Source organism: Drosophila miranda, chromosome 3 (assembly GCF_003369915.1).
Source record: "Drosophila miranda strain MSH22 chromosome 3, D.miranda_PacBio2.1, whole genome shotgun sequence".
Lineage (NCBI taxonomy): Eukaryota > Metazoa > Arthropoda > Insecta > Diptera > Drosophilidae > Drosophila > Drosophila miranda.
Genome location: NC_046676.1, coordinates 14,686,947 through 14,711,436, shown reverse-complemented (window position 1 = coordinate 14,711,436; position 24,490 = coordinate 14,686,947). Strand labels below are relative to the sequence as shown.

At 46.0% G+C, this 24,490-nt stretch overlaps 1 protein-coding gene across 3 annotated transcripts in view; it reads right to left on the bottom strand.

Annotated features, from left to right (window-relative positions):
* Positions 1 to 24,490, bottom strand: part of LOC108159287 (matrix metalloproteinase-2) — a 77,169-nt gene that overhangs the window by 20,236 nt on the left and 32,443 nt on the right. Inside the window, exon 2 of one of the 3 annotated variants that reach the window (XM_033391137.1) lies at positions 11,685 to 11,948. The exons of the other annotated variants lie outside the window; for them this stretch is intronic. The gene's annotated coding sequence lies outside the window, so the exon portion shown is untranslated. The remainder of the gene's footprint in view (positions 1 to 11,684; positions 11,949 to 24,490) is intronic. 3 annotated transcript variants of the gene reach the window in all.

The window sequence follows — 24,490 nt, the reverse complement described above, 5'->3', positions numbered from 1 at the left end:
AACTGTTGATCTGATTAGCTCAAGTGGAGGGTAACGGGATTTTGAATATGAAATGAGATAAGCAAACGGATTTGTTGTTGCTTTTGCTGCAAAGCGTTTCAAAGTGAGAGCTAATTTGATGAACTAATCTCTATTTAAGCGTTGGACAGGCCTTTTGCATTTGAGAGCAGGTGCAGTCCAACAAAAACAACAACCAACAAAAACAAAAACCCTGTTGGTTCACTCATCCATGTAGCCAGTGGTGCAGCAGCAGAGTAAAATCATATTACTGTACCGCGTCCGCAGAAGTATATAAAGATATTAAATATGTACATACATATGTACATATGTATATTCTCCCTCACGGCAGCAGCCTCTGCCGAAGTTCTCTCTTGTCTTCCTCTCGCGCCTATCTTTATTTCGTTGGCTCTCGCTCTCGTGCTCTCTCGATCTGTGCGCTCTTGCCGAAGCCTCGCTTGCATTGCACGGGCGATTCGGACCGCCTGCCCTTGCACTTCGTCTTGGATTCTAGTTCGTCAAACCAACACCGCACACCGAAGCGTCTTCAATCGAAGTCGTGCTGTCGTGTTATATATATACCACAAACACACAACAAACAATTAATTCAGTTGCTATTTTAACCGATTCGTGCGTTATTATCGACATGGCCATAGGCATATGTTGTTGGTTGGTTCTTAATAGCTTTTTCTGGTTTATCTTTCGCTCATCTAAAACCGCTTTAGGCCCGCTTGAATGCATTCTAATGAAAGGCCTAATTGAGATGGTTTTCCGTATGAATGGAAAAAGTCCTGGCCTGCACTTTGATTGGCAATTGGCCGTTCGAGCGTTCACTAAAGCCCAGATTTTGACCATTACACTTACGCAACGTTTTGCTAATTAAATTGAGATGTCAATTTAAAACTTAAATTGAATCCTCTCGCATCCTGCCATCGTTTCGTGGCTAATTCAATAATTTCGGCAAAATTGTAATTAGTTTTACACTTTGAAACGCATCGGAGAAGCACAATAAATACACACAACTGTACTTGAATGTGGGCCCAAGTTAAGAGGATGACAATGTCATCGCAAATTAATTAGAGCAGCAGAAGAGGCAGCAGTCGGCAGATAAATTTGCATATTCGTAGATGGCTCCATAGCCGAGCCGGCTCCAATAATGCCGGAGACCAATATGGCGTCTCGAGTTAAGGCGCTTTCGCAGACAGTAATTGCTTACGAGTATGTGTTGCATTTACAGAAGACTTATGAGCTTTTTCCTTCTTTGGCAGGGACCCACCTCCCCCACCGCCACCGGCACCGCCATATGGGTTTAATGAGCAAAATGGTTCACACAGTGGGATGGCAGCTCTTGCTCTGTCTCTGGGCCTGTCACTGTCTCTGGCAATGGCTTTCAACATAACCCACTTAGATATGTCATATGAACTCCCTGCCTATTCCCCTGCCACCGACTAATCATATGACGCGCGGCATTTGAATTTCCAATGCCAGGCGCAGGATGGAGTGGAGTGGAGTGGAGTGGAGTAGTGGAGGCGCCTCCAAGTATGCAATGAAATATGTAGCGCATGAATGTCACACCCAGCAGCGACATTCAGCTTAAATGTCAGAGCCAGCCTCTACAGAGAGTGAGAGAGTGAGAGAGTGAGAGAGAGAGGCCTGCAGATGGAGTCTGGGATCTCTGGGAGCTTTGGATGGTGTCGCTGTCAAAGCACTTTATGTCACAATAATTTTGCAGCGCCGGGTATATATGAATTCATTCCACGTGCCCCGTGCCCCACCAGCAGAAACGCAAACATCTTCGCGTTTCGAGAACGGAGACGGAACGGGGTTCTCCCTCAACCCCACGGCCCGGGGCTGGTGTTGGTGTTGGGGCTGGGGTTTTGGCCAATATGCATATGTAAAATATTTATGAGCGCGTGCAAATTCGTTTCATTGCTTCAACGCTTTTTGCATTTTGCCTTTTGCACTGCTTGCCGGATGGAGGACATGATTTTTAGCCAGAGAGAGAGTGAGAGAGTGAGAGAGAGACAGCGTGGGCTGATGAAGGGGTTAGGCGAATTTGTTTTCCGGTACGCGGTGCTCCTATGGAAATATGCATTTAATTTGTTCGGACATTTTTATGCTGATATCACATCAGACGGGGACGCCATTGGATACCATAGGACGGTCCATTGGAATGGAAATCAAATAAATAGAAAATATTCCACAAATTTACATTCATTTGATTGGCAATCGAATGGAATACGAGTATATCAAAGAATATTCCACAATTTCAATATTTCCACAAATTAAAAAGCACAAATATCAGATGTCCATAAAAAGGTTTAGGGAATTTGCTTTAAACTTAATACAAATACAAAGAACGTAGGGAGGTCTTAAGGGATCCTTCTTCCGGTCTTCTCCTTTAGCCCAACGAAGGGATATCGAATGGCTGGCATCGGATTATGGCCACATTGTTCCCCCGCTCCCCCATTACCCTATGTATTTTGTCTTGTTTGCAGCTGCATTGCACTGTTTAGTGTTATATTTTATTATTGTTGCCACTGCTGCGTGCTGCCTCTAAATTTAATGCAACATGCAACAGAAAATTTGCAAACACGCTTCGCTTTTGGCCGCTAACTTGGCTAAATGGTTGCCTGACAAATTGTCGGCATGTCCACACAGAGAGAGAGAGAGGGAGAGAGGGATAGAGCGAATGGGGCTGGGGCTGCTGTTGTTTGCCACTGCCACAGTCACATTTGGCGCTGTTGGCCGCTTAAATAAATACAACATTGTGGATCTGGATCTGGATCGTCCGTCCGATGTGCTCGCGTTTATTTGTATTGTATTTATATTTCATGCTGTGCGGGGATCCGTGAGGCAGGCGTTGCCTGTTGCCTGTTGCCAGCCCGCTCTGGGGTCCTGCGGAAATCGCAAAAATGTTTCGTGCTCGGCACGGAAATGAGAAAAATATTTTACGCCCTCCAGCCGCGTCCGTGGGGGAGCCAGGACCAGCCTGTACGCAGCACTGGGCAGAGAGTCCTGTCCTGTCCTGTTCTGTCCTGTTCTGTCCTGTCCTGTCCTGTCCGGTCTTGTTGTGTGCCGTCCTGCCGCCTATGCTATGCAATTTTAATGGCGAATATTATTTGTAAATGAATTTGCACAGAAAAGGACGGGCTTGGCCACAGGGAGTCGAAACGGGAACACCATGGGAGCGTGTGTGTGTGTCTGTTTGTGTTTTTTTGTCTATCAACTGATTTCCCCACCCCTTCACCCCCCCCCCCCCCACCCCGTTGGCGTTTGATAATCTTATTATGCAACATTTTTGCATACAAATTTAATGCTGTTTTGCGCTGTCTAGTTTATTTATGAGTGGCTGCAACATGCGGCGTATGCGTAATATTCATTTTCCCCTTGGTCTCGCAATCATTCCAGTGGCTCCACCACTGGCTCTGGCTGTGGCTCCTGCTGGCTGGTGCTGCATTTCAAAGGATTAAGCGCTTGAGTGCGCCAGGACATGACAGCATTGCATTGCATCTCCATATGGATATATTCATACCCGATTTCCCTCCCACCATCGCCACCATCGCCGCATTGACTTTGCATACAAATTAAAGTTTCCCAATCCGCACTGTGGCTGCTCCTGCGGCTCCTTCCGTTGGGGTTTCGGTTTATGTAATTGAATTAGATGACTGAAGCGGGCTCTGACAACGACCCAAACGGGTGTACAGGGTACCAGGAGTCCCTACGGGATCTTCTATCCACATCTGATGAGCGTTTCGGTTCAGATAAAGGGTATTCCAATCGTCGTCTCTGTCTCTGGCTCTGTCTCTGACTCTGACTCTGACTCTCCTCTCGTTATCCCTCGTTCTTGTACAACACAAAAATCTATTAGTTTGCTTTGGGGACTCGCAGCTCTATGCGAGATTCTAGGGAGCAGCGTGCATTGAACTGGTCGCGTGTCAGGTTCCGTTCAATCGCCCCGAGTCGCTGCTCCTTTTGTGCAGGGAGCTGCTCTCCGTTCTCCGTTCCGTGTTCTGTGTTCTGTGTGGTTCGGTTCGGTTCGGTTTAAGTTTCGGTTTCGGTTCCAGGACTCCCAGGAGTGCCATAGCGATTGATTGGCTCTGGGGCGGTGCGCCTCGTCGCATTTGTCCTTTTGTTTATTGGCCATATGGATGAGTGAGTGCTCTCTCGCTCCCCATCTCCCTTTCTCTGTGTATAGAACATGCTGCAACTCCATCCTGAATGGATCCACAATGTGGTATAATGGGCAGAGAGGAGGAAGAGAGAACAGCAGTTGCATTAATCCGATTCCGGGACCATTGTGGCTGCTGCTGCTGTTGTGCACTTTAACTTACATAATGCCATTGTTTGCTGCATATTTACTTTTTGACGGTTTGCTGTCTTCCCGCCCCCTAGGCCCCCAGCCTCCAACCGTTCAGGCGGTAAGCCATCGGATAAGGGTGCAAAGTTTTGTGCGCCTTTTGTGCTGCGATTGGGGCACGTATCTGTCGTTTAGGTCGTTAGCTCCCCCCCCCCATGCCACACTGAGAAGAGGCAACGCCATCCAGCAGATGGACCCGGTTTTGTGCTTTTTCTCTCAGTGCAGCAGCAAATCCATTGAACATTTCCGATTTTGTATTCAGGCCGAGTCAGGCTGTTGCCAGGCGTAAATATTGTTATATTTGATGTTGCAATCCCCTGCCACAGCCGGCCAATGAATGTTGCATGCACCCAAATCTGTACAATGCCCCGATGGGCGTGCTGCACAAACGAGAAGGAGGTCGGAGGTCGGTAGATGCAGCCTGTGACCGTCTGTAGTCATCTAAGGTGCATCTGCCACATGTGGCAATCTGCCATTAGTCAGTTGCAGTTTTGATTGCATTACGGTTCTGTGTTCTGTGTTCTGTGTCCTGTGTGGCATTCAGCTGCTGGGGGCACTACCCATTGGTAATCGGAATCGAAGATAATATTATTTGGGCTCTGAACCGAGACACATTTATGACGTGGAGGCAAGACTGAGCAGCTCTGTCGATGCAAATCATTGTTTAATTTCATGAAATGCAATCAAGTCGGATATCTGCTCGTTTCAGGCCACTCCTCCACAAGCTTCTGTCCAAGTTATAGACTGCACTCGACAATTGATTAGCAAATCAGCTACCCGCCTGATGCAGGATTTAAAGTCTAAACTCCCCAAGGTATCCGCCCGACCGGAAGTGGATGCTTGACAGCGTTATCGATACTCAAATGCCGCTGCACCTGTTACCAATGGCTGCCACACGCCTGCTGCTCCTTCTTGGAACTCATTAAATATTTAATTGGTGTTCGGTTCGAGAGCTTTCATATTGCCACCAATTTGTGGCAGAAGTCGCCACCCCGCCGCCCCTCTAATGAGTTCCATGCTCGAAATTGGGCACTGCACGAGTGCGAGTACTCATCCATCCATTAAGGGGGGAGTAGATGGTGATGGGAGCTCTAATGAAATCTCGGTTCACTAGCTTCGATCGACAATTAAATATTTTCTGCTGTGCTACCTGCCACCTGCCACCTGCCACCAGCTACCTGCTGCTGCCACTTGCATTTTGCTATCTCTGGCTGCTGCGATTCGACCTCAACAAATTTTAACTTGATTTTCGTATTTGCTCTCCCGTTTTCCAGGGGGAAGGGGGGGTGGTGTGCCGTTCCTGCAAGTTTTTACTCCATTTTGCCAGGACTCTCTGCTGCACTCTGCCACTCTGCTGCACTTGCACCTTTGCCAGCGAAACATGGAGGGAAGGTCAGCTCGGGTCCATGTGCGTGCCGTTGGCCATTTTTACACCTCTCTGTTGATCGGACAGGCGGTGTGGCTGGGGGTGGGATGGCTGTGGCCTCGGGCCTCGGGCCTCCTCGGGTTCCATTTGTAGATGGGGCTTTAAGTGCATTTTGTTGCCATTTTTTGCCCTGCCGTTTGGCTTATTTCGTTTGATTTTATGCGGTTACGTGAATTCATTCGAGTGCTGCTGCTCCACCCCAGTTGCCCTTTCGCATTTCCGCACCAACCACTCCACCCTCGTGCCGTATCTCTCTCTCTCTCTTCTGCTGATGGTGGTAGTGGTAGTGGCGTTGTTTGGGGCTTTCAGCGTAAGCGATTTTTTATGTACGCCTGTGGTTTTAATTTCAATCATTTGGCTGGTTCCACGCTCGCCTGGTCGGTCGGTCGGTCGGGCGGTTAGTGGGTTGCTTTTGGCCTGCTCTGGTTGAAGCGGTTAACGGGGAAGTCCTGGTAATGGTGCTCTAAAATCAACGTTAATAAATATGCAAATGCGATGGCGATGCTCGCACAAATGCGATTACCGACCGAATGCATAGTTTCGCTGGCCTCCCTCTTGCTTCCTAATAATATCACATACACGCACACGCACACACACACACACGGCTAATTGCTTTATCATTTGTGTGCGTGTGCGTGTGCGTGTGCGTGTGTGTGGGAGAGAGCTTTAATGCTTTAATGGCCACTTGAATCGCAAAAGTTGAGGCTAGTTGCGCTCGCCCTCTCTTTCTGCTTAGCTCTACATATGCTACAAATTAGTTATAATTCAGTTGAAGCACACGTAGCACAGGCTCCACTTAAGCTGGCAGCCCAGCCCTGGCCCCAAAACATAACTCCTTTTTCCGAGTTGCTTAACCGACACATTAAATGTAATTAGCCGCGCGTAAGGTTCCCCCAGAACTTCTACGCTACGAAGGCCCAGAGCCAGGACCAGGACCAGGGCCAGGACACCGTCTCTAATTAGTTATCTAAAGTTAGTTGGCGACACTAATGGCAGTGGAAGTGCAGAAGCGAAACAAACACTCGGCTATGTTGCCATGAAACTTGTGTAGCATACTTTCCCGTACTTTGCTGCATTAGCATTGCGTCGCTGGCTCTGACTTTTTGCTTTGTTGCCACCTACACACACAAACACATACATACCGCCTGGTGTCGGGGTCGGGGTCGGGGTCTGGCTCTGGCACTAGCACAAATCATCAAAAACAAAAAAGAAAGCTTATACAAATCAATGACCGAAGCTCAAGATACCCTAACCTATTCAGTTTAGACTGCTATAGACATATATGTATATGTAGGAATGTTAAATAATATAACGTTTATTGATATTGAGTTGTTTTTGAGTTTTTTAATAATAATTGCTTGTTTACGACTTTAGCGACGGACAACTGAGTTTTTGAGTCCTCTCTCGGGCGCTTGACGGCTCTCGTGACGATCGCTCTCGCGCTCAAGTGATCCGCTCTCTGCTCTCTCGCTATCGCGCTAGGGGACGCGAGCATACAGACAGCACAGACTTCTTACATACATACATATACATACAGTACATCTGTATGCAAGTTTATGCTCAAAAACGTCTTCTATTTTGTTTCTGCAGCATTAGCATACCCCTCTCGACGAGGAGTGCCGGGGGAGGGGTATAACTATAGTAATGACGCCGCTTAAGTGATGCCATATTTTTTATATATCCTCGCACTCCTATATTTTCTTTACCTATTGTTTCTGCCTTCTCTCCCCCATCATCCGCTGTGTAGTCGTTTGCTTCCGCCGCCTCCGCCTCCGCCTCCGCCTCCGGCTCTCGCTCCGTCTCTTTTTTTCTGCCCCGTAAATCACTCAAAACATAATGCTCTGTAGTTAAAATATGCGCTCAAAATGTTCCTCTGTTCCGGCTCTATGCGAGCAAAATTTGCTCTGAAAGTTTTTCTCGTTCGCACGGCTATATTTATATACACTTTTTTGTGCGCTTTTTTCTGTTGTTGCGAAACTTGTGGCATGGCTTATTGAGTTGCCTCTGCTGCTGCGGACACGTCCATAAATGTTTGGGGCTGGAGGAGGCGCTTCAGCTGCAGCTGAACTGACTTTATACTTGAACAAGTGCCTGAAAAATTGCTTGATATATGGCCTGCGAGTGGCAAGAAATACCCGAGCAGACATTTTAACGGGGGCTTTCACGAAAGCTGTACACAAATTTACATTTTACAAGCTGCTCGTCTGTTTCTTTGAAGAGCATGAGAAGCATATAAGAATTTATGCAGGGACTGCAATGAACCAGGTCCACAATTGTGGCCCATAGAACTGGTTCATCTGAATCAGCGCTGCTATTGATCGTTTATCGATAATGCACAGATTCGATATTGCATCTATTGGCAAGATCAAGCTTAAAGCTTCTCATTCCAAGTACACGGAAAAGAATATGTAAACTGAGAGTTGTAAATTAAATAGAATTTCTTTTAATTTTAATTTTAAAAAATTATTATATAAACGAAGTAGGAAATATATTTAATTTAAATGTAAAACATATATTTAGATAAAATCTTTTCAAATTTGTACATCCAAGTGTAACGATTCGCTTTCAGGGCTTTTTTTATCTGCGTGTTGGATTATTAAAAGCCTTTCGTAAGACAATGGAAAGATTGAGCTTCTCTTGGACCTTCCCTCTCGACCTACACCACAGTCGAAATGATATCTATGGCTTTTTGAATACCTTTTTAAACGCCTATTTTATTTTTTTTTTTATTTATTCTCATCTGCTGGGCCGCCCACAATTCACCCAAAACAGTCGTTGCCCCTTGACGGCATCCATCGTCATTTACATGACTCTCCCGTAATCTCGTCATCATCATCAACATCATTCATCATTAGCAATACCCTGCATCATGGTCGGGTGCCTTTGGTTTAACCAATATTTGCACAGTTTTTCTTCCATTTTTGTTGGATTTATTTTCTTGCATTTCCTGCCCCGAGGGCATATTTGTTTTTATTTTATTTCTTTGTTGTCTTCTTTTCTATATTTTATTTTTGTGTTTTAATGCGTGTATATTGACAGGCGGCAAACACCATTTTGTTGTTGTTGTGTTTTCGTTTGTTTTTGCATTATTAAACGGAAAAACACAAATTGTTTTCATAGGCGGGGGGGCGCTGGGAAATGTAAATCAAAATGGAAAAAATTGCCAGGGGCAACATTTTGTGCCAATTTTCAGTGGCATTATTATTTATTTTTTTTTTTATTTTCTTCTCTGTTTGAACAGAATGAAATTCATAATAAATAAATACAATTTTTCATAGCATTTTGTGGGACACACATACACACATACACACATACACACACACACACACACCCACGCGAACCAACATTTCCCGTTGCTCCTGATGTCAATGAAGCTTTTACGAGGGGTGACGGTGGGAGTGTGGGCTGATGGACGCATCGGCAAAACATGGCAGCCAACAGTTTCAATTTATTTCCAATGTTTTTAAATAATAAAAAAGCAAGAAGGACCGACAGGAGCAAAGTGAAAAGTAAACGTAAATTGAACATTTTAGCGCGCTTTTAAGCTATGTTTTTTTTTTTACATCATACACAATGTTCGCAGGGCCACGTTTTCACCCTCCTCTGCTCACACACACACACACCTGTCAAACAACAACAACAGCATGGCACTTAGAACTTCCGCACGGTAAAATTAAATGACGGCTGTTCTGCGCTGCTCTGCTGTTTCTCTTGACTTCACTTCGCCATCCAAAACAATCTATATCAAGGAAAACAGCAAGAGATACAAAGAGAGAGTGAGAGAGATAGTGTGAGCGCTGGGAAAACAGTAAAAGAGCGTGAGCGAAGCTTTTAATGCCCTAGTAGATCGATCTTTCGGTCCCTAGACAAAGCGAAAACGAGCGAGGGCGAATTCGCGCCCAGTCGAATTTCCAATTGGGTTGGGTTTTGCCAATTGCGATCCCTAGACAAAGCGAAAACGAGCGAGGGCGAATTTGCTCCCAGGCGAAATCGCAATCACTACAGGAGAGCTTACAGTTGAGAGCGCAAAGCGATAGCGAATGTGAATAATTGTGAGCACGAAGGTGGTTGGCGAGGTGCGGGGAGAGTTTCAGTCCAGCCTCCGACGAAAAGGTTAGAGTCGCGAAAATAGACGACGAACGACGATCCCGATGTGTGTATATCCCTTGGTCTACGCCCATGCTAATACTGAAATACTCCTACTTCCAAGTGTCTCTCTGGCGTTGATACCCGCCTCTAGGGTATTCAGACACACAATACCTCGGCGTCAAGTAAAACAAAAAAAAAAATAAGCAGTAGGAGGCGAAATCACTTATGATGAAATTGTTGTTGCTGTTCCTGCGTTTACTCCGCGTTTTGTTTGAAGTGGTGCACGCCCAACCCACCACCCCCGTGAAATGATGTTACCGTTAACAAGGTAAAAGCAAAAGATGAAAAATCACTTAAACAATTTGATATTTGATTTGCCTGTCGCTGCCAGAGGAAGCCCCCAGCCAGAGGGGGAAGTCCTGCTTAAAGATTTATAGAGTTGTTATCAGAATTTCGCCGCCATCCTCCCATGCCCCCCCCATCTCCTTTGCACCGCAGAACAGTTCATAAATACGCATAAATCCGAACTGATTTTGATTTTCCGCTTTTGGTCGCTCTCTCTTTCTCTCTCTCTTTGGTGTGAATTATGGCCATAACAAATCTTTGGCACGGCTAAAGCCGACGTCACGTAGCCACAGCCTTGACAGGGGGGGGAGGGGAGGCACAAGGCAATGGACGGGAACTAGACTTTATTGATAAAGGCATAATTTATTTGAACAATCGACAAAACGCTTTTGTCAATAAAGCCAGATAAATATCTGGCATTGTAGCGGCTTTATGGGCTTTTTCCCCTCCGATATTCGTTATTCGTTTTTCTCATTGTTTTTGTGGTTGCGTGACAGAGGACAGAGGGGGTGGGGCAACGAGAGGTGGAACAGGCTGACACCACACTGCGGCCACAGACAGTGAGATGTCGCTAAATGAACACGGCCTGTCACGATAGAGGGCATGCTTCTCTCTCTCTCTGTCTCTCATTATTTGTGCATGAAACTCTGCGGGTCACGTAATAAAGTCAATAATTAATTGAAATGTTGAGCCATTTATAAATAAAGGTCAATTACAAATTGGTTTAATTACATTGCAGGCTATTTATATGCCACTGAATCAACAGTGAAAATCAACAGCATGCATCAGCAAAAACGGACAAGCAAGGATTTTTATTTAATTCATATTTAAATCATGCTCCTAGGGCATGGCATATGTTTAACGACAAAATGTATGCGCGAGGCAAACGGTATGAAAACACTCCGAGATGACGGCGCGGCGTACCTCAGCTTAGGCCTGCTGCAGACACGACACGACATGTCGCACTATTTTGCAGCTGTTTTTTAACGGCACATGTGCCAGGCCGAAGGGCAGAGCGGGTGGACTCCCGGGGCGTGGGTCTCACTTGGCAGGCAAACATTATCGCCTACGTGAGCTGTAAGCTCAAGTGAGCTTCCGTTCTCTCTTCGTATGGTGTGTGTGTGTGTGTGTGTGCATGTGTGTGCCTGTGTGGGGGGCCACCTTCATCATTTGTTAAGCATTCACACGTTGCACTGATAATTTTATTTGATTTTTATTTGATGCTACAAATAAGATGCTGATAGCGTTATCCCCACTCCTTCCACATTTCCTTTCCCACTTGAACTTTAATTCTATTTTCTGTTTCATTTTCGGTACTCCCACCATCTTCTCTCTCTCTCCCTCTCTCTCAGTTTACTTGAAATGATTATTTTATGGCTGTTGGCAAACATTTGTTAGCATTTTAATTACATTAGAAAGCAAACACTTGAAAACTTTGTGAAGCGGCAGGGCAGGCGAAAAACTTACCACAAAAAGCACAAAAATAAACGCCAAGAAGTTACAGTTACGAGTGGCAGTGGCAGTGGCAGTGGCAACGTCTGATGCAGCGGAGGCAAACTGTCGCCTGGCCACCCATAATGACAGCATGTTGCAAACTTCTATCCCGCCCTCTCCTCTCTCCTCTCTCCAACAGCAACGATAGCGGACGACAAGTTAAAGTCTGCTGTGGCAACGGAAACTGTCACCCGTCGCCCGCCCCCTCGATGGTTCAATAGATAGATAGATACATACCTGCAATGAGAAAGGAAGAGAGATGGTTGCATTAATAAAGATTCTGTTTGTTTGGGTGATAAAAAGTTGCTTCATTTTACAATAAATTCGTATCCATATTTAGATATTCAGGAATCCATAGAAAAAATTGTGTACTTTACCAACCCATGCACCAAACCCCCACCCCCACCCCAATCGATCCAAGTTTGGCGTGTTTTATCCGTCACCACTTACTGCCTTTGGCCCCGAGCTGTGTATCCCTGAGTATCCTGTGGTGTCAATCGGTGGGTTCGGACATGACACACTCACACAGCGACGGCAAACAAAGGAAACATTAAAAGTGCCCGGACACCACTATGCGGGGGGTGGGGTGTCGCTCCGGTCGGACAGCCACGCCCCGGGTGGGTGCCCGGATCCGGTTAACTGCTGTTGTGTCCTGGCCTGTTTGCGTGTCTAACACTTTGAAAGCGAACCTTTGACAATATTGATCCAGACTGGCTCCAATCAGCGTCAATCGTTCGAGCATTGCACGGCCTCCCATTCGGGGGCTTTTCACGACCCCAACAGGGCGATACCATGAATTATGAGCAACAAATTGGAAGGACCATGAATTACACAATATTTCCATTGCAAAGTGGGGAAAATTAATCAGCAGAGGCATTACCTGTAGCTGGAGAGGAGCTTAACGGCTTTGCAAACTGGGCTTAAACAATGTTCTCCAGTGCACTTATGAAATTGCAAAGAGAGCTTTCAGCGAAAGTTCAATTAAACTTTCAGAATTGCCCCAAAAGAAGTGCTTATTAAATTGTAAATAATCGAAATCGAAAATGGAAATGGAAATGAAAATCCCTGCAAAGATCAAGCCATTCGTTTCGGGCCAAAACTAATTCCCAGATGGCCAGCACTCCAGGCAATTGGCTTAGAGCCGGAATGGCAAACAGCAAGCAGCAAGCAGCAAGTCGAGTCGAGAGTCAACTGCAATTACAATGGCAGCTGGGGGGTGGGGCAAGATTGAGATGGAGATGCCGCCGGAGAGATACAACGTCGTGCAGTCGGGCAGGCGATGCAGGCGATGCAGATAGAGATGTGCGCCCCAAAACTTGTATGCAATTGTTTTATTTTAATTGCTGCCTCGGACATGGACAAGGACATGGACCCCGACGGATTGGAGATGAAACAACAAATAATGAAAAGAGACAGAGCAACTATGGGAGCTGGCATTTTGGAACTAAAACTAATGCTGAACTCAACTGAAGAACTGAAGTTAAAGTTGCCCCTGTGGCCCCCTGTCGCCCCATGTCGTTGCGCCTCTTGCGAATCGAAAATAAAATTAATTTAAAAGTTTTTAAGCAAGTTTTCCATTATACGGCCACACGCAGAGAGCATGGTGGGGGGAGGGGCAGCTGAGGGGCATTGGGGGCCAACTTTCCTTTGGCGAGTAGTTAGAAACATTAAAAGTTATGCTTCTGCTGTGTTGCGTTCATATTTTTGATTTTTCCCCCGCCTTCTCGGAGGAGAAGAAATGGAATGGAATGTAATGGAATGGGATTTAACTGCTTTTTGGCTTTGACCATTTAATTATGATTATTGAATTTAAAATGTTAGCGATTTGTTTGCGAGAGAGAGAGGAGGGTTTGGGAGGGTCGATTGGACGAAGCGGAAATGTTCAGCATATTTTACCTGTCGCCGTAATTACTTAAAAGCTTTGCGCTACTTCCGCTTTTTTCCCCAGCAAAGAATAAATTCATAAATAAATATACACAGACAATATACGAGCAGCGATGCTTTCGTTGTGCTCTAATTAAATTGCAGCTAATGGAAATACTAACAGCATAAAAACAAAATGCAATAAGCGACAAATAACCAAAGTAAATCAATAAATAATCGTTAACCGAAAAAGTGCATGGCATCGAGTGGAATAGACTATTAATTAATGCCATGGACAGGTTTATAGTTAAACCCTGGCATAATGTATCGTAATATTCCGTTCAATGATGGCTAAAAGAGCGCCGCTGGAGTGGCACTGCACGCCTGTCCATATATTTACAACGAGATAGTAAATTTTCATAACGAATTTGTATAGTCAAGAGTATTGATTGATATTTGTTTGGGACCTTCGGAAACAATTGAATTCAATTTAAATTCGAGGCGCGACCATTCGACATGCGGTTGCCCCTTCGGTGCAGGTGATCTGCGAAAGCTTTGCCTATGCGCTGAGTGCAGCTTTCAGTGCACCACTTGCAGACACAACTGTACTTTAAAGCTGTCAGTTTTCGCCCTAATTCCATTTCCGTTTCCCCCCCCCAAAGTGTTCGAACCTGACATTATTGTTTATTGAGGCTATTGTTGTTAAAAATTTGGTGTTGACAGGCAGACTGTTAAGCCGCCGGCTGCCTTCACTTAACTTCATTATGGCTGAAGGCTGAGGGCTCAAGGCTAAAGGCTAAAGGCTGATGGCCAAGGAGAAAGTAAAGAAAGGCGGAGAAAAGGCTAAGCTTTATGGCGTGCGTAATGCCCAGAGTTAAAATGAGCGCACGTTAGACCAGGACGTGCTTAAATTTAATGCTTTAGCTACAGCTACAGCTCCAGGTTGAGGTTCAGCTCCTGGTTGGGGTTGGGGGGGCAAATACTCGTAATGTAAGCGAGCGCAAAATGAATGATAAACGAGCACACGTCAAATTCTTTGGCCAGAGTGAGGGGCAGGAGCAGAACAGCTGCCAGAACAGTGGAAGCAGCAGCAGCAGAGGCAGCAGCCAACACTGGTTATATAAATGGTGCATGAAAAAGCCAAAATAACAAAGAGGACCAAGTGATGTGGCACGTTCTTATGGTGTGGAGGAGACTGCTACGAGCTCTGTTTACGTTTGGTAAACATTTTTAGCCCTGCCCCATCGCTTGCCCCATCATCATTTGGTGTGCCTTTTTTTGTTGTTAAATTAGAATTATTGAAATTTACTTTGCGAGACTGGCATCGGAGTCAGCTGTTTTTATTGGTTTATTCTACTCGAGCAATAAATCCAGCGAATGATTAAGTGCTTTGGCACAAAAGGTGCGAAAAAGCATCGCCAGACAGCTGCAGCCTCCTCGAGTGGAATGTATCTGTGGCTCTGGCTGGGCTGGGCTGGGTCTTATCCGCCAGAGTCGTGCACATGTCATCCTCATCCAGGATTTTGCTGGCTTTTTGGGCCTTTCTCGCATTGTCTGCTGCCTGCATATTTGACTGTTGACAGCTGTCTGGGCAGAGGCACTGGGGCATCGTCTGGGAATGGTAGTGCGGCTGGCAAAAACTTTTTGGCATGTTTCTACGCTGTTAGCCCAATGTTGACGTCACGACTTTTGGCCTTTCGCGCGGCATATGTTTGCATAAATGCATGCAACACCAGGCGGGGCAGCAGCCACAGCAGAAAAACCCCGAAAAACAGTCGGAATGAAAGATAAATTTCGCACACCCACAGATATGCGGATACGTGGACATCCGGCCAGAGAAATGGACAGACAGCTAGATAATCCCTAAGGGGGGATATTCTTTTTATGTTCAACATAAAATTCGAAGGAATTTTTGGGTCTGGTTTTCTGCTGGATTCCTGGATGATTGATCATAAAAGGAGCCCTCAATGACAAATTAATTTGTTTAAAGCATCGCCTCGCAAGCTTCATATCGATAAATCATCAAATGATAATAAACAATTTTAATAGTTTGTTTTTAAGGTCATAAATTGGTAATACGAGTTTATCTTTGGTTTTTTTTTTGTTGGGCGCGAAATGAAGCAATGATTTATGATGGCTGGTGCAAAATAAACTGCTGTAAGCCCGTGTAATCGATCAATTATCGATAGCACTGCAGTTTGATACATTAATAATCCTGGCAATGTTTGCCGTCTGCATACAATCCAATTAAACCGGCGACCAATCAACGTTTCAAGTTTTTTCCGCCAATATTTTTGCATTAATTGGCAGGGCAGCGGATTTCTCCCGTCATCCAGCTGCATTGTGTTGTCCCAGCGGAAGAGAGAGAGAGAGAGAGAGAGAGAGAGAGAGAAACAGTCCTGGCCAGACATCATCAGACATCGGACAGCAACCCATCAACAGGGCAGAACCAGAGCCAGAACCAGAGCCAGGGCCAGGGCCAAACAAAAAATGAAGACAAAAACATGGCCGCTATCGAGGCTGACCATTCGGCCCGTGGCTCGGCCCGTGTGGCGTCCCCGATCCACGCAGAACCCTATGGGACAATCCAGCAATCCGGATATAATTTTTCATTTTCATCCCGACACCTTTTTCAATTTCAGCAATACAAATGTTTGAATTTGCGCCGCTTGACTAGGTCTCTGCCTCAGTGCCTGCTGTCTGGCTGCTCCAGTCGCTCCACCCGCTCCACCCGCTCCGTTTCCCGTTTCACGCCTCCTGCACATCCCCCATTCTAGCTGCAATGCAATAAAATTTCAATATGCAACTTGGCAAAGTCATGTCCGGGCACGGGGATGACGCAAAGGCTGTGCCTCACCTGGCAACACCCCCCCAGCTACGGTGTGTGTGTGTGTGTGTGTTTTTTGGAGTTCTCTCCACTGCGAGGGTGGTGTGACACCTAAATGAAAGTTTGGTCGAGTGGTGTGGGGACAAAGTGACTAGACTTGCACCCTGGAGCGGCATTGGCTAAGCGCAATCAATATGCGAGCAAGTCAGCCACTTGTTTGGCTTTCTTGGCCCCGGGACAAGACTTGTGGCGAAAGTAGCTGCTGCTTCGCTCTTCACTCTCTGTAAGAGGCTGCTGCCGCCTCAAGTGGCCCTCGCACACACTCGCACCCACACTTTTGCGTATTGTCGTGTGTAGTCTGCTTTTTTATGCACCTCCCGAGGGTTCAACGGCATGCCAGAGCCGTATATCATATTGTATAAGGTAGTAACGATCGGTGCCATAGAGTATCAAAGCCTGCGGCTTGGCGAGCGGGTGCGGCACCAGCAATATTGCAGTTTTGGCTCAAGTTGCTGCTGCTCCCCTTATCCTTTTGCCTCTCATCCTCGTTCGTGTTCTTCCTCTTGGTATTTATAACTTTTTCTTAGCGCGCTGAGAAATATCAATTGAACACGTTTCCACACACACACTCACACTCACACGCTTACAAGGCAAAAAATATGAAGAGTGCACTTGAGAGAGTTGAAAGCAGCGTCAGAAGAGGGAGAGAGAGTGAGAGAGCGGCGGGTAGGACTGATTGCAAGTGCGAGTGTGAACAGCAAAGATAAAGCGACAGACAGACAGACAGAGAGACAAAGAGAGAGACAGAGAGCGACAACGTTGACAGCGGGACACAACGGAAGTTTTTGTGCTGATTCTCCTTCGCTCTCCACTCTCCGCTCTTCCTTTTTCTTTTTCTTTCGTTTTTGTCAGACATATTCAGTTACAGTTTGTGTTTGAAGGGGCGGGGGCGGGGCAGCGGCGGTCATGCCTTTGTTACAGTTTGCTTAATTGCAACGTTTTGTAGCATAATTGTGGTACTGCCGCATCCGGCAGATACATTCTGTTCGCCGCCTGCATCTTTTGTTTGCCCTCAAGTGGCGTTTTAACCAGTACCTCCACACCTTCCCACATCAAGAACGATGGTAGATTGCGCACATTTTAGCGAGCAAAAGTTTCGAGTGATTTGCGAAGCCAGCACAATGGACCCCATTGATTGGCCGCCCCCAGCTCCCCTTTGTACAGCGAGTACGTGTTCATTAAAAGTACACACAGCGACAGCAAGTGGGCAGCACAAATCATAATTAGAGGCGGCCCTGCCCCGCCCAGTTCCGCACTGCACTGCATAATTAACGGTATCAGTGAGCAAGCACATTATTATGTACGATTATTAGCGGAGAGGGAGTGAGAGAGAGAGTGGGAGAGAGCTTCGTTTCGGTGGCATAAAAGCTCACTTAGTATGCCAGACAGCTGCCAATAAAAAAAATACACACATACAGAGTATACTCACACTCCTCCCCTCCCCGCCAGCTTCCAAGTTTTATGGAGTTTTGCCTTTGCCGTCGCCTTCCTTCTGTTCTTTACCGTTAGGCTGGCATATGCAAATGACTTTGGCGCCTGGTGCGTCATTATGCGTGTCCCACTCCCACTCCCACTCTCTCTTCTTCTTCTGCTTTCGGGGGGAAGACTGTACCCGAAATGAAGGTAATGGCGTCAAATTCAAATCGCGTCTCATATGTTTTACTTTTGTGCGCTAATTTTATGATCATTTTGGCCCCTGACAGCCCACGAGGGGGGGGTGTAGCTCTGTCAAGCCAGAAAACATCTTCCTTCCTTCCCCCCCCTCCCTGGCCAACATTTAGCCTGTCACGTGTAATTTGCAGAGACCTTTTCGAACCATCCTCCCCCGTAAGGCTGTGTCGTCAAATGTGCTAACGACCAATTTGGGGGCAGCCCCCAAGCGAAACGGGCCTAAAATATCTCTCTCACTCTCTCTTTCCCTCTCCATTGCCTTGTAGGTGTTTTGCTTTTTTTGCGACTTTTTTGTGTATTCTTTTTAAATATTAAATTAAATGTATTTAAAAGTATGTTGGCAAAAAAAAAAAAAGCAAAAACAGCCGACCGCTTGATTAAGGAATGCGCTAAATTTTAATTAAAATACTTTTATATTTTATAGATACTTTTTATACGCTGAAAAGTGCGCTACAAAATGTCTGACGTGTTCCTCGGAGCTCTCATATTTTCAACATAATTGCCACTATATGTATCTACATATATATTTGAGAAGTGGCCCTAATTCTGTAATAAATCTCATTCTGTTTCTCTGGAATAACCATCTTTTGTAAGTATCTCAAACTCTCCTTAGATACCTTTTAATAAAAGATATTTACATATTTTATCTTTATTTATTTAGGGTAACCTTAAAGCCCTATTAAATATTCAATTATATAAATTCTGTGAAATTTCCCATTCCCTGGGTAATTTTTCCCGAACCGAATATGGAATTAATGCCCGGAAAATACATATTCCAGCCAATCAATGGAAAATGGAACGAAGCCAAGAATCGGGGGGTGTGGGCGTGGGCGTGGGCAGCAGGCCATGTTCATTTCAGGGGAATATCCTTACATAACATTTGCTTAGTCGTATCATTCGCTTTCATTAGTTATGTAAAATGTGGCTATCTGTCTGGCTGTGTGTCTAGTGTGTGTGTGTGTGTGTGTGCATTAATAATGGGACCAAAAAAGTAAAGAAAGGGCTCTACACTCGGCCTCTCTCTCTCTCTCCGTATGTGGTTTTTAATAGCACGACAGTTGAAAAACAAAGCCTGGCCACACTCGAGAACCTGAAACTTAGACAGCAGGCAGGCAGGCAGGCAGGCACTCTACCAAAAGTGGCTTTGGATGGTGGTTGGGGGGGGGGGACTTGTCTAAAGAACGTAACAATTGCTGACTAAAAGATGAAATTCTACATTTTTAATGCGGCTCACCTGACACGACGGTTAGGTCCGCTCTGGGGTCGCTTGGTTTGGGGCATCGTATACGTAACAATGCAGAAAGGATTCCGAATCAGATGGAAGGGGGCCTAAGAGGGCCTGCCGAAACGGGTGGGAGAAATGCAAAAGACCCTCGCCAAAAGGGTTGCAGAGGTGTGAGTATGGGTGTGGGTGTGTGTGTGTGTGTGTGTGAGGACTGCACCGTGTGTGAGCGGCTTGTTAATTTCAAGTGGCATGTTAACTTTCTGACATTAAGTTGGCATTTCATGTCAACTATGCAGCCCTTGTTAAGTGTCCTCTGTGTCTCCCCCTCTTACACCCCCCTTCCCACTCGTTCCACTCTGCATTGTGTGCGAGAGAGAGAGAGAGGGAGAGCGAGAGGGAGTGTGTATTACATGCGGAAAACGGTGTTTAGCAAAATGCCATCATTATGTTAATTATAAATGCGCCCCGGCTACGCCTTGACTCAAAGACTGAGACAGAGCCAGAGACAGCCAGGCCATCCCCACACATGGATGTGTGTGTGTGCGTGTGTGTGTGTTGCTGCGGCAGTTACACTTCCGTTTCCGTTGCCAACGTCAGCGCTTGTCGTTGTGCCAGCAAGCGGAAATGCTAAAACGCAGCGTTTTTGTGGCACCGCCTCCTCAGGGCTCCCAGGATCGTCCCCGTGGGTCGTCCCCTCCTGACGACAGCAATTATCTGGCATACAGTGATACAACCCGAACACAAATGCCTACAAATTGCTAATCAAAAGCTTCACAAGCTGCCTGCCACCTGATGATAATTCGTAATGGTTGATGAAGCGCCAACTATCCGTGAGATGTGCGAATGTGAGCATACACTGAGGGAAAATCTAGCCGATAACTTGTTGTTTCTTCTGCCTCGTTTTAAAGAGATTTTTCGAGATTTTATTGTTGTCTACTTTCCATGATTTAACTCATCTTTCTGCTCAGTGTAGCTCGTCTACGGCTTATGTCTGTACACATGTAGATACAGATACATATGCATCTCTCATTGAGATTCTGTCATGTGAATTGACACTTTCAGTTGAACTCAATTAAGTCCCGGGCAAAAACAACGCCGATGACTAGCCATTTCTAGTCGGTTTCTATCTCTGTCCAAACATCTCTCTGGCATCTATCGCTATTTTTGGTTTTGAATGCAAATTCTGCCCGAATGCCACATGAAATGTGTCGCTCAACAAATAAGTGATGTGATTTTTGGGCTTCTCTAAATCGACGTCACTCACACCTTGTCGCCATCGGCATTTCTGTCTCTTTCTGTATGTAAAACAACAAACATAATCGATTGAAAACTAACAAGACTTACGCTTAAAAGTCTTTTAATTAGTTGCAAATAAAGAAGACACTGCAATATCGTACAATGTCAGACCAGCTCTCAAAAAAAAGAAGAGATTTTTAATCAAATCTAGATCTTGAAAGAAAAGTCTAGACATTTGTGAGTAGAGTCTTAAAATACAATCCTAATATGCGATATAACTTTATATTCTATTCTTATCTTTATTACCCTCTGAAAGGATACATCGTTACTCAACTCAACTCATTAACTGCTTAACAAGCAGTCGATAAGCAGTTGATCAACAGTCGGTAAGGCTCCGTCTTAAACGCTTTCTTCCACTTCTAAGCTTTTATCCACACTAGTGGACTCTTTTTCCCTCACGTGATCACAGGATCATTGGGCTGTTCTTGCTGTCCCTTTTCAGTGCCTTTCAATGATCTGCGATGCTAAACTTTAGTTTAATCAACTTTTCGCTTTCGACAATCTTTGCAGCTGAGAATTCTGTGTGAATTGTTGATTCTCTTCCACTGGAACGAATTCCCCTTGATAAATGAGTTAATTATTTCGGAACATTCCCAGCCATCAGCCACGAAGAGAGAGGAGTAGCCCCGCTCTAAACGAAAACTTTTCTGGGGGGAAAATGTGTATACTATCATCAACATCAACATCAGCATCAGCATCGTCCCATGGAGAACTTAGGTCTGCTTTCATAGCGGTTCCAACCCCCCTATTATCCGCTTGGCACTTCCATTCCCTTCCAGGAATTCGCTCCACTCCAGGGCCCATCCGAGCGGCAGCTGCTTAACCGCACTGACTTTTTGGCATATCTCTCATAATCTGTGTCTGTCAACGCCTCGAAACACCCTCTTCCTCCGCCTCTTCTCCTTTCCATTTCTCATCCTCTGGCTACGTGCTGGCCAAGCAAAATCTCATTAAAAATGTCCTTGCGGCTGAAGCATAAATCTGAGAATTAAAGCTCACAAATCGAAAAGAAACCAGAAAGATACTCCGAGCAGCCAAGAGACCCCGAAACACGGTTTAAACTTAGCCCATGGCCTGGGGGGGGGTTGGGTGGTGGAGGGTAGCAGGCAGCAAGGGTGGTGGCTAGTTGGAAGTGCCTTGAATTTATGAGTGTTGCTTCCACATCCTCATCCAGCTACTGTGGGAGGGAGCTTCCAGAGGCAGGGAACACGGCTGGTTCTCGTATAAAAACCCATTTAAAAAGCAATTATTTTGCGTTGATTCAATATGGCGTCGGTTGATGGATGCCCACAGTCAAAGGCAGAGGAAAAATCAGCGACCACAACAGGTAATAGGCCAGAGAGGAGGCCAGCGAGGAGGCCAGCGAGGAGGCCAGCGAGGAGGCCAGCGAGGAGGCCAGCGAGGAGGCCGGCGAGGCAAAAGTCAGTGAAAGGAAAAGGACCTGGAACAAGAGACTGCCCGTATCCGCACGTAGCAGCAGGAGCAACGAGGAGTTCCATAAGTTTTCTGTGGTCAGATCCGCATGCAGTGCATATACGACTTTTGTCGAGTGCAGAGGCAGCTGCATCCATTCTGTGCCACCCCGTTGCTGCCTCAGCAAAAAACTGCAAGGACAGAAGGCCCTATCCCATCAACACGATGCGTCCTTTATGCATGCAATGCATAAAACAGTGTGTCCTAGCTGCGTGTCCTGCTGCTGCGGCTGCTGCTGCTGGCCCCAGTGTTATCTCCGCAGATTCTGCTGACAGGCAACAGGCAACATGTTGGCCCAGCGCCAACTCGGTCAACAGTTCGATGACGTATGCAGACTACCACAGGGTCCTGCAGTGTCCTGCAGTGTCCAAAAAAAAGGGGCAGCCACCTCCTGCCACTAGGAGTGGGTGCTGGCAGTGGCAGTGCCACAGAAATATCAAGATAAATAAAATAACAATGAAATATGAAAGAATTTTGAGTGCACATCAGAATTCAAATTAAATCCCCAGGCATCTCCTCGGTTAGGTGTCGTTCTCTCGGTCGTAGAAATATTTCTATTTCTATTTCCATTTTTGCTTTTGCTTTTGCCATTTTATGCCAGAGACGAGACGTTTTAACGGATGAAAACATCGGGATGTTTGCGGTTGTAAAAAGGAGTAAAGGAGTGGCGAAGGTTTCTATGCCACAATGCTCTTGATGGTAAAACATGATGGAAGATATGCTGGATAATCTGTTGCCTTTGGTCTGTGGCATGACTTTTTCGTATCTGCCAATCCGTGCTCTTTCTCATTTATCATTCCAGCAATTTGTGTCGATGACAATGGATCATCTGAGGCTCCATCGGCAGCTATAATATTTTAAATGTTCCCCCTAGCCTTTACAGAATTGTGGAGAGGGGGGTGTGGGCGTTGCCATCATTGCCTTTTAACCCATTTATGGGCTGGACATATTTCAATTTCCCTTCCCTTACCTTCCCTTCCCTTCTGGTAGCACATTTTATTGCCTCTTCATTGTTTTTGGGGCTGCTGCTTGCTTTTCCTTCCCCTTTTCAGGTCCCTGCGACATTTAGGCCCTGCCGCATTTCATTTCATTACGTTTTTATCTTGTTTCGGCAACTAATTTCATTTTGTGCATATTTCAATTCGTAGAAACAGGTCCACAACCCAACCCCGGAGGCCCTTAATTAATTCCACAAAAATATTTATAACTTTTGGGACCACAAAAATACTGTCGCACTCCCGATACACATTTTCCTGTGTATTTTCCCTGCTGTGTGTTTGTGTGCGGCGGCCCTTCTCAATAGGCCAGAAATCTAAGAAATTTATGCATGACTGCAACAGGGTCAAGTTTTTTGTTGCAGAAGGCTTTAGCCTTTAATGCCACGCAGCTGCTCTCCGAAAGGAGAAAAGTTTGAAAAACCAAAAGAGCTTGGAGCCCTTTTCCAGCTAAGGGGACTCCGTTTCCCCCCCCCCCTCTAGCAGATAAGCAGATTTATGAGCTAAACAACGAAACTCGAATAACTGGAGACAGTGTTTGGGGTTTTTTGGTCTGGGGCTCGGAGGCGTAAAGATAAAACAACATGCGACACATACACATATGTGGGGGAAGGGGGAGGGGCAGGCTGCACTATGAGAAGATTTATGGGGCACAGGACACAGGACACAGGACATAGGGATTGTGTCGTTGTGTCGTTCTGTGATGGGCAGAACCGAATGTCACCGGAAGTGCCAGGCAGGCGACTATTGACACGACATGTCCTCTTTTCACACACAGGACTCCGCTCCGCTCCGCCCCGCAACCCATTGCCATCATCGTCTACTGTATAAATCGTGGTAACTTCAGACGTGCGTATAATCTTACGCTGCGGTCACTCAAGGGGACGCGGCTTCCCGCTTTAACGGGTACGGGTACCCCGCATGAACCCCAGGTAGAGGCCAGGTGTCAATTTCATTTTCATTAAGTTGCTTCTGCTTGGCTAGGTCCTCTCTTAATTTGCGTCACTTTGCTTGACCAAACGAGACTCAAATTTCAGCGGGCGAAAATCTACAGCAAAAAATAAGTTTAAAACAGAAACGAACTCCAACGCAGCGACGGCTTCTGCTCATTTGTAAAACAAGAAGCAAAAGGTGGGAGCACCAGGAGCACCAGGAGAGGCAGGAGCACCGGGAGCGGCAGTAGAAGCCCTACTTATGCCTCCTCAGCGGTCGCTTGTCTTCATTTTTGCATTAATTAATACTTATTACGGGGGGAAAAAAAAGGCAAAACAGGAGGAAGAAGGGGCAGCAGGCCTTCGGTTCTCTGGGGGTTTAGGTAAAACTTTAATCACTTCCTTCAGGAGCAACATTTTTGGTCTCACTTGGTTGC